This window comes from Cryptomeria japonica, chromosome 3 (genome assembly GCF_030272615.1).
Source record: "Cryptomeria japonica chromosome 3, Sugi_1.0, whole genome shotgun sequence".
NCBI lineage: Eukaryota > Viridiplantae > Streptophyta > Pinopsida > Cupressales > Cupressaceae > Cryptomeria > Cryptomeria japonica.
The window spans coordinates 480184218-480196567 of NC_081407.1; positions in this window are offsets into that span (position 1 = coordinate 480184218).

Consider the following 12350-nt stretch of genomic DNA (forward strand, 5'->3'; position numbering starts at 1 on the left):
ATGCGCAACTGATGATACCCAGATTTTAGATCAATCTTAGAGAACACCTTGGCTCCCTTTACTTGATAAGTCTGAATAACACATAAAGATAATGTATCCACTGAAAGTAAACAATAGTAAAATATGAGTCAAATAAGTTCAATCAAGGAGGGGTACTACAAAAGGAATCAAACCACCCAACCATGTGGAACTATAAGGAACCACCCCCTATGCTATGGAGAAAGACATAAGATCGCACAAACACTCTAGATCTAGGCTAACACCTAATAACCAGAGGACATACAACAAGGAAACCACCACAACTAAAAAGCAACCACGTGAACACTACTACAAATATCTTCACAAGGCTTAAATCAAAAGCACAAAATATCTAGAGGCATTCCAATAAATCAAGGCATAAGGCACTAGGACCTACATATAGGGAAGAGTATCATCACATGCTATCACCATGGAACATAGAGGGGAACCTAGGTAATGGTGAGCCAGAGCTCCCTATCCTGGCATCTGTGATACTCATGCAAAACCATCTCAACCTTTGAGGATATCAAGGGAGTTCAGTTTACTTGGATCACCAAGGCCTTCCAACACCCATCCTAGGTCTATACTCATCATTCTAGGGCCAAGAATTGGGACACCACAAATCTAATTTGTATCTTATTAAGGTGAATTTATACTACCCATCTGACCTAGAATAAAATTATTAGGTTATCACTTGATTACAAACCAAACTCCCAATGAGCTATCCTAGTTGTCTAGACCCCGGGTAAACTGGTATTCTAATCCCTTACTTGGAAGCCACTTACTTGGAAGCCACTCCCCATAATCATGTACCTAGACCTTGGGGTACAACTTACACATATGAAAGACAAGGGGTCTCTAATAAACCATAACCAGGATAACCAAGGTTTTCAAATAAATGATAATCAATAATAGAAGTATAAAAAATGCCAAAAGTCACAACCTCACAGGCAACATGGAAATTCACATAGCATTCAAAAGATTCAACATAATGGAACAGCCACATATCCAACATGATCCTCGATAAATAACAAGGCATAACATCCTGCTTAAAACCAATCATTAACACAATAATGCCATACTGGTCAATAAATCAATCTTAGAACATCTTAGGAAACATGGAATGCCAAAATATAGCCTCTGGACTAACAAATCCAAAAATAGAAAGCCAAAATGACCCAGAAAGTCAAATACAATAGTTTGGTGCATTCACAGACTGTTACAGTACATTCAATAACTAGAGTTGTGCATTTAAACAACAAAACAACACATCTATGGCATGAAACAACACATATGAACCAAATAAAGATGCATCTATGACATAGAACGATGCATATGAACCAAAGAACAACACATCTGTGACATAGAATAGTGCATATGAACCAAATAACGATGCATCTATGACACAGAACGGTGCATATGAACCAAAGAAAAATGCTTATAAACAATACAATAGTGCATATGTAAAATCATTTGGTGCATATAACACAGGAAGTAGAACATATAAAACAAAGCACAAAAAGTCTCTAGAAAATGGAACAGAATAATTGGCTAAGTCCACAAAATGATATAAAATCCAATTGTGACAACAAGTACAAAGTTTTAGGGGAATAATCAACCTAGACAAAGTCACAATATACAATATAAGCTCAAACAAACAAATCAAGAATAATCATTGAACAATAAGAGATTAACATCTTTGCTTAAAGCAGTACAAACTTCTTCAACATTTAAAATTTCCAAACCTCATCCTCGACAATCCAAGAGGAAACAAAATACAAATTACAACAACAAATGGCTCCACACAACAAGAGAAATAAAATCCTCTACAACACCCTAAATCCATCAATTTCAACCTCTCAACAAACATTTCCAAGAAGACTCAAAACTCCCAAAACCCAAAAATACAACAAAATATTCACAACCAAGCTTATACACCATTTATACATGTATTTTCAACACTCAACAATTGCAATTCTATCACAGACACAAAGAAGACACTCATTTCAAAATAAAATTCAAAGAGGGCTCAAGATCGAAGTTATGGTAAGCAAAATTGGAGAAGTGCTATCCACAATCCAACAAGAAAATCTGTTGGAGCTCAAAATTGCAGGTTTTGTTAAAGTCTAAGAATAGGCTAGATTCTATAATTGAGTTCAACAATCAGTATTGGCCAACTAATGGGTTGAACCAAATGTGGTTACAAATCCCTTCACTTCAAGCTCTACTAACACCGAGGCAAGTTCACCTTAAATAGAATACAGTAGATTTGAAAAATAATATGATTTATTTCTTAGCCTTCTAAATAAAACATACAAAATAATTGTAAAGTGTGATAAATTTGCAATTATAGAACTAGATCAGTGTCTTCCTCCTATAGGGTAAAGAGTCAAGTAAATCGTCTTCTTAATGTTTTTCTTATCAGACAATTTTTAATTTCACACTTGATGTGAAACTTTCAACTATTTGTTTTCTTGTACTTAATAACTTAACTTTATTATAATGAATGCTCTGCATGCATTTAATCTCTCCTTGAAAGATGAAAACACAACAATCATTCAAGAATAGAAAAGTTTTCTTGATCAATCTATAACACCCTTGATATAACAGACTAAAATAAAAATATAACCACAGTTGTATAGGAAATATGTGAACAGTCTTTGATTATTGTACTCAAAATGACAAGTTAAAACTAGATATTGAGATAATTCCATAATATTCTTTGCACAACATATAGAGAGAAGAGCTAAATGTTTATCTTTCATTTAGTAATATATTTTCTTGTTTCCATACAAAAACAAATGATCTCCCCTTTATATGGACAAACCACCAAAGTTTTGAAATAACATGTCTTTTAGTGAAAGAGAATAACCTAATTAAACGACTTAATTAGCCTTAAAAGTCTTTTAACTTAGATTCTCAATAAAAACAAATTAACAACTCCTAGATGTTCAATATAACTCTGATCCTTGTAAGTTTCAATGTTAGAGACAAAATGTCTCATGATATACTCCTTCCTATACAACCGGTTCATAATGATTTTCATGTTATCCAACACATGTTATTCATCATTGATTTCATCTAATGCTTTGGGAAGCTCCTTCACCAATATCTCCTTCCATTGTTCATGTGGAATAAGTGAAACATCATCTCCATTTAGGATTGTTGGGAGGCTTTTTGTATCTTCTTTATCTAGCTGGTCCATGTCTTCCACAAGCTCTTCTTGATTCTTGGTTAGCAACTTTTTAACCCCTTTAGAGTTATTATCTCACTAATCTTCTCTTGTATCCTTTCCTGCTAGCCTCATGTGTTCCTTATGAGATATGAAAGTAATTGTATATGTTCTCCAATAATAATTAGCACAAGACATCATTTCATGAAATTGGTGAGTGACCAACCCTGCCATCATATTGTATATATTCTTACTATCTTGCTGCTCTCTTTGTTTAATCTTCTTCTCGATCTTCTCAGCTCTATACTTCCAATAATTTGTGTCTTGAAATTCCTCCACTACTCATTTTTCATGCTCAAATGATAATTTCTCCTTGCCAATGATTGATTTCATCCTTTCTTCAAGCCATAACCTGAGCTCTTTTGATCTTTCATATTTAGCCTTGTAAGTGTCCCTTTCCCTAACTACGTGCTCCATCTGTGCTTTGTTAAATTTTGCAACATTCATATTTAAATCAGTTGTATCCATAGGGTATATCTTCCCAACTCTCTGAACTATAATATGACCAAAAAATTTGTAATTTTCTATGAGTGTAGGCATCTTATTCTTTGGATATAAGGCCCATTGTAATAAAGCCTTGTTATCTATATCAAAACTTGAACCAAAATATATTCGATCCACATCTTCGAGCAACATTTTTTTCTTAGTGTCAGGATATTTTATCAATATATAAAACACTATGGAAAAACTCATATCCTACCCTGGTATAATGATAATACCAACATCTTACAGAAGTTACATCTCCCTCTAGCAGGGGTCATGGAATTCATCTCGGCATCTACATCATCTCGAAGCTTTTCCAATAAATCACCCTCATTTTCAAATGTGATCTCATTAACTTGTTACCTTAGCAACCTTCCTCTACACTTATATAAGAAAGACATAAACTCTAGGGAATGAATGAATTCATCATTTGAGACAAATCTCTCTTAGGCTGATTTCCTAATATCATCCTCTTCAGCAATTGGAGAGGACTCAGTCACAATTATTCCTCTTTCACGGATTTGTTCAGAAACCTCATTAGTGTCACTGTCTTATGGGAGTAGGTCATGGTGAAAGATGCATAAGAGGAGTTATAATATGTATACTTCTTCCTATTGGCCTCCTAGTATCCCTTTGTAATGCATATGAGGGCACTCTTTCAATAATCTCATCCATGTGACCAATTTTTTCACTCATCCTGTCAATGGGATCTCGAATATTAGAGAAAACAATAGGATTGGCAATGCAAAGGTTTTTTCTCCACTCCTCTTCTCTTGTGATCTTGTCACACACTTCAAGTTTCTCAAGGGCTTGCAATTCATCCAAATTATGAATAGGATCATCTTTTTCTAGTGGCACATGTTCATAGGATCACAACCTTTGTGATTGCTTAGCCCGATGTACAAAACCTTCAAGATCAAAACCTTGTCGAGGCTCACCTTGTGACAAACTATAATGGGCCAACTTGGGCTCAATTAGGTTATATAATTTAGTAGAAAATATTGTAAACTCTCCCAAACATAATAACCCAGGCATGAAAGATTTTTTTCCATATTTGCCTAAATGCATAAAACTTGAGGAAGCTAGCTCCCTTACAATTTCCAAATATGCAATCCTATTTGGCACTGTTCTGGGAAGAAAAGGAGGGGCACCTTAAAATCTATAGACCCTTATCTTAGTATACTCTTTGAAGGTATACCAATCTCCCCAATTATGATCCACTATCCCTCTTTCATCGTACTCCTTTTTCTGAGGAAATTTTGAATTTCTGGTGTAAGTGTATAATTACATGGGGAGCCCAAGAGTCGATATAGGGGTTTAACAAGATGCTCCTCAAAGTAAAAATACGGAGACCATGAGTATCTATTATCCCATATGGGAGTCCACATATGCATATGGTTTCTCAGACCCTGTGTATCATATTCCATGATTCTAAGGTTATCAGTCCACAAATTTATTCCTTGTCCAACATATAAAAGCATATGCATCAACACAAAATAGTGTCCAAAGTGAATCTCACTAGGGTTAGTTTTTATCCTCTCCAAGCCATGATTTATGTGATCCACTATCTATGTAACATAGTTGAATGATCAAGCATCATGTGTTTCAACATCTATGCTCAATATCATGGGCACCACACTCATGAGTGGATTTGATTCCATGCCTAGAATCTGATAGACAAAGTATTAAGTGTATCTGAAATACTCCTCAAATGCCTCTACATCAAAAGGTGTTTTTCATTTGTATCAAATATCTTGAGATTGTCACAATCTCTAGGCCTATGGGTTGGCAACCTCCACCTTTTGTATGCTTCCTCAAGTCTAGTATATTCATTGGCTAGAAGGGTTACATCAATTGGTTCATCAAGGGTGAGGTCTAGGTTTGATGCAGGAGCATCCCCGATTCTTGACAATCTTGCATCAACCAAAAATATTTCCTTTATGTTTTGTAGTTTTGAAGACCAAAGAAGTTCAGAAGTAGAAGACTTTGCAGATCACATAAAGGACTTACATATTCAAGTTAAGAAGCATTTGGAGGACATGGATAGCAAATATAAGGAGAAAGCAGATACTATTATGAAATGAGCCATCTTCAAGAATCTATCCACTACCACAAATATATAATCATTCCCTCTTCATTTTTTAGGCAATCAAAGTATAAAAACCATGCTTATATCCTCCCAAGGTCTCTCTGGTACTGTCAAAGGCTTATACAATCCTACATTCGAACTACTACCCTTTGCAACTTGACAAACTTTACAACTTTGCACATATTTCCTAACTTCTTTATGAATCTGGGGTCAAAAGTAATGCTCACTCACCAATGCTACTATTTTATCAACACTAAAGTGTCCTGCTAATCCTCCACTATGCTTCTCCTTTATCAAACTCTCCCTCATAGAACTCTTAGGTATGCACAAATGAACAACATCTCATCCTGAATGAAGTAATCCAACCACTTGCTTCTGTCTATCATAATCGGTTTCCTACATTCTCTCCAAGGTTTTGCAAAATTCGGGTCATCTCATACAAGGTCTTCAACTCCTTAAATCCTAATACTATCGCTCTCCTCTTTGTCAGAAAATTCCTTCTTCTACTCAATGATCCAAATGCTATGTAGTCTAGCATTAAGGTAGATTATCAAGTCCTTAAGTAAAAATTGAACTCCTCAAGATCTAGTGAGCCAATGCCAGAAAATACAAAATGAAATGGTGAAACTGCGAAATGGAAAGGAAATATATTTGGTTGATGCAAGATTGCCAAGAACCAAGGATGCTCCTGCATCAAGGTCAAATACCCTAGAAATATAGTCCCTAGTTACAGGCAATAATGGTTTCGTGGCAGAATCATAAATTGTCTTAGTCTGTGGTTTGTAATTTCTTAGCCAACAAGATTATCAAATCGACACTCACAAAGATATTAGGGACTACTAATTTCCCTTTATTATATCTCCATGGGTTAGATATATGTCCATGGGTTAGATATGAGATATATGTTGCATCTTGTCGATAAATGAATTTTCGTTCTGACATTTTTTTTGGCCATACATAAACCATATCTTGTCAGTCTATAGTGTCATGTGGTATGAAATGGCATGAACATGACAAAATCCTAATCACACACACATGCTTGCAAATGAATGATGTAATGTTGCTCCACAATTGATGAATGAAGAATACGGTCTTGAAAACCTCTAGATATGATTAATGAATGATCCAATGATTGAATGCTTGATGATGATAATTTTTCCCTTCTCCTTTGATGTCTGTATATATGCAAATGAGAGGGGAAATCCTCCTTATATACTTGTCCATTAAAAAAATGCATTAATTTTTTGACATGGGAGATTTTTCGCTCATTTTTAAGAGGCAAGAGGGGACCAATAAAGGGGCCATTTAATGGGGACCAAAGTGTGGTGCTCTGGTCCCAATGAGAACCAAATCACCACACCCTAGTCCTATCCCTTTTTAGGGCCCAACTAAGGGGTTCTGTAGTGAATAAAGTGAAAACAAGACCAAATCTACATGGTATAAGCATAATCAGGCCTTAATTAGGCATAGGGATGTGAACACTAAGTTGAGGACCCAAAATGCGATAAAAAATGCAAAGGGGTGCAATTTTAGGATGCTACACTAATAAATAGAAAATTAAACTAAAACTATTCAAATACTCCAGCCACTCAGAATAATCTTAAATAATATATCCCTTACCAACCATTGCAAATATTGAGGAATAATGTGATAAAAATATTATTACTTAAATTTGTCAACCTCACAACCAATAGTAAAATAGGGTAGGTAGAGTAAATAATACTTTAATAACCCAAATGGGTAAAAAGGGAATTAATTAATAAGAATAGCCAATGAATTAAATAAACCATATGGGTAATAATAAAAAAAACCCAATTAAATATTAAATCACAAAACTCAATAATATAAAATAATTAAGCAATGATAAATAAATAATAAATCCAAAAGACCCTAACAATAAATATTCAAATAAACATTAATAAATAATAAATCCAAAATAATGATAATCACACATTAATATTAAATATTAATGTCATCCATTATTTGATTTAACATTATTAAACTATATAAGCCAATTATCTAATTAATAATTTAATTAACCAATAATCACACATTAATATTAAATATTAATGTCATCCATTAATTTGATTTAACATTATTAAACTATATAAGTCAATTAACTAATTAATAATTTAACTAACCAATAATCACAATTACTCAAGACAACCCAACATAGGGTAACATAAAATACCACATGACACTAAACAATGTAACACTAACCAATACTCCAACTGACAGGATACCGGCTAAACCTAGAGTGTAGAATTTATTTCATGTCACCTTCAATCAACTTGCCATTGGGATAAAGACACACTCAGACCTGTGAAGCCAGGTGGAGTCAATGTCTAGTACCTGCAAACTTGTCACCACCAATGTACACCCAACAAATTATGTATATAGCATATAACATGAGATAATCAGACAGGTGAAAGGGAATCACAATGCCATATCATGCTTAAGAATGAGTGGTATGACATCGTCCCTAACACAACTGCACAATAGACAATCATGACAACAAGGCACTATCATTATCATTATATCCAATATAACCATGAACCGAGGTTAAAACATAGCAAGATACCATCACATCACCATAAGCAAATATAAACCTCGCATATACAATTAGTGCATATAAATCATCAAATATGAGTCTACCATCATATAGTCCCAAATACATCACCATCCACATAAAACCATAATGCTAGCTATCAAAATATTATGTCTAGCATCAATCATAAATATCCAAATCATAGATAGGTCCATAAACATCTATAAAAAGAATCATAAAATAGTATAAGCTACAACCATATAGTCCATCGATGCAACAAAAGAAAAGATGAATCAAGGAGGGGCACTACATCCTCCCCCCTTGGCATAGGCTTACTCCTAGAAGCCTGAGAACAAGTAGGGGAACAACTCTCTCATTCACACTGCATCCTCCCAAGTCGCTAAAGACTCATCATTCAGGTCCCATTGGACCCTTACCTTCTCTATGTTGCAACCGTTATGGATTTGATACTTTTTTTGAGTAAATTTATGTAGGGTTAAAGCATCTATGTCACTATGGATTTGATACTAAACATGTATATTGCATATTTTTTTATTTTATATTTATTTTGTTTTTAAATTTACTATTTTTATTCAAAAATAAAGATTTAGACAAATGCCCTCTAATTTGACTTCTTAGTGGTTCTCAATCTGGATGGTCAAATTGTTCATTGTCTCTGTGACTAGATGTTGTTGTGGCCTCAACTTCATATTTTACATTTTGAATTTGATTTATATTTTCTATTTGTTATGGCTTCTTCACTAATTTTGTAGGTTTCATTTTTGGTTTTTGCAAAACATCTTTGTATATATTTTCTATAACTTTACTGTTAATTTTTAATTTCACATTTTATTACTTAATTGAAAAATTATGATTTAGAGAACATAAGTAGCTATTTTTATAACTTATACCTTTACATTTTGTATTTGATGCTAAATTTCTTGAGAAATGGGTATGTTACCAATTTTTTACAATGTTGACAAGTCTCACTCTGTTTGTTGATTTGCATAATATTGCTAGTGTTTTTGAATGGTGGAGCTGAAAACAATAAAACACTCCATGATGCAACAACTGAAGAGCTTACAATGCTATTCCCATACTTATAATGTTTGAAGAAATGTCTATATTTTTGGTTTTTGCAATTGACTTGTTAATCACTTTTCATTTAAAAAAAATTGATATCATGCTTATCTTTTGTAATCATTTTATAGTAATTTTGAATATTGGTTGTTAGTAGGCTACAATGGGTTATCATATTTGTGCTAGCATCATGTTATTTTGAAAATAGTTTTTTAATATTGGGTAGTTATGAATTTTCTCTCAGTCGCTTTTCTTGTGCAAATATCAATTGCCAAATGTTTTTGAACTTATATTACATAAATAAAAAGAACTTTTCTTTCTTCAATATGGTTATAATGAAATCTTTGAAGGTAGGAACATATATACAATTAGATTTATATTGTAAATAAGTTACTATGTCAAATTTTACCTAACAAAAAAACAAGTTTAATCATTTAACTTTTCCACTAATTGTTTCTGATCATTATTAATTTCTATTTAGTATTAAAAGTTTATTTTGTTGGAATGTTCTAGTAAAATTATGTAATCTTCTAAATCTTGACCATGACAATGGTTTAATTCATTTATTTTCTTTATGCTTTGATGAATCTAACAAATGCTTTCATCACATATTTTTAATAACTAGTGCCTATTAAGGATAGCATGGACATGAATAATAACTTCTTATGATTTATATTTTACACTTGTTATCTATGTCAATTATATGCACAATAAGTCCTACCTTTCTTAATACTCCATCCTCTCGTAAATTTTAGTTTGAGGTCAACATGTTCTATTGCAATAACGTATTGTACATCTTAATTCTATATATGTAAAATTATAATAACTTTTTAAACACATTCTCATCACCTTACCTCTTGATACAACATAAAGACCTAAAAAACTATCACAAAACCACATAACATCAATTTCTAAGATCCTTATGAAATCTAAATATGAAGCAATTCTTTAATCTCACAAAAAATAATAGTTCACTATTTCTTATCAAATAGCAAGGACTCTAGTTGTATCACAACTCTTGTCAAATATAAGATTTTGACCATAATTAAATTTAATATTTAAGTCTAAAGATAAATAATATTCAAAAATTTACAATAGCTTATTATTTATTAAATATAGGATTTTGGCCATAATTAAATTTACTATTGAAGTCTAAAGATAGATAATATTAAAATTATTACAATAGCTAATCATTTAATTTGGTTAATAAGAATCGGTTGAAGGGAAAATATTATTATTAAATAAAATCAAACAGGATACATTAATAAAAAAAATTGTGAGAATTGATCAATCCTAAGGTTTAAGACAAAACAAGAATTTATATGAGTCTGTTATTTAACTTATTGATGATAGATATAATTTTAGTTTGTTGGCATTATGATGCATCTTGTATGACCGGTGAAATGGTTGTCATTGTTGGCAACATCATCTTCTAAGTCTCCACAATCCATCGGTAAAGAAATAAAGGGTAACTGGTGAAGAATAAGAGTCCTTATTCCTATCGGTAGTGAGTAGACTAGTATGCAGGAGGTAACTGGCTAAGAAGTGAATAGACCGGTATATAGGGGTTAACTGACTAAGCAGTGAGTAGATTGGTATACATGAGGTAACCGGTTAGGCAGAATTGGACCGGTACATAGGTGACAACCGACAATATAGGAGTCTCAACTGGTAGACTTAGAAACATCTAGATAACATCCAGTTGAACCGACAATATTCCCTTTTCAACCAGCGAGCTTATCTGCATGAATGACTATCTTGACCGATATTCCTGGAATGATTTTTGGAGAGCAATTTGAGGCAGATAAAAAATGTTTTGAACCTGATTTTTGGAGGGAAAGTTGGCACCATAACCAAAGGCTAATATATTCACATATTTCATTTTGATTTTTGTTATTATCAATGTTAAAAAGATTTGTGTGAATGTAAAGGGTGTATAGAACAGAGTGCAAGAGACAGAGGTATGAATCAGTGAAACCAACACTGATCTGAAGAACAAAGAATGCAAAGTGGATCTATGAGACAAAAGTAGTGTCATTAGATAGATCAATCATCTTTGTTGCCTTCTAACAATTGCAAAATAGTAAATCCCTTAACAAGGTGAACCTTAACCGGTTCTTTATGTAAAATCTCTTAACCGAGTCACTTCAGATATGAAGTTATAAAATCCTTTAGCAAGGTGAACTTTAACAGGTTCTAAGGTATTCTTAACTAGATACCAGTCACTTATAACAGGGTGATGTTCTCAAAAAGAACTGGTTGTAAGCTCTTAACAAGGCACTCTTTTTCACTGCAGTAAAAGAGATTGTGGGTTATCCCCACTGTGATTTTCTCCCTCTAACCAAGGGTTTCCACATATAATTGCTAGTGTTATGTGATACTTATTTGTGCATACAAATCTCTTTTCTTTGATGATTAATGCAATGTTTAAGTTAATTCAGAATGATAGTTGCAGACTAGTTAGTTTGAAAGTTTGAATTGTGTATAAATTGTTTTGACTGATTCACCCCCCCCTCTCAGTCACCGGTTAATACTAACAATTGGTATTAGAGCACAAGACCTCTGAAGAAAAGTTTGATAGCTTGAGGAAAAAGATCATGGAGGAATACCGGTATCATAAGAAGATTGATGAAGCTAATAAAATCATTTCTCAGCTGAAGGAGAGACTGAGAAAATCACTTGATAAAAGGAAGGAACTATCTCTACAACTAAATGAGAGTCGAGATATCATAAATCAACTCTCTGAACATAGTGGATCTAAAGAAGCAGTCTCCAAACTGATGGAAAAGAATAAGAAGTTGACCAAAGAAATCACATATCTAAAAAGAGAGCATGAAAGTCAGTCCCTAAGAATGACTGAAATAGTAGAAGCCAGCAGGATAGTAGATGAAAGAAAAAGA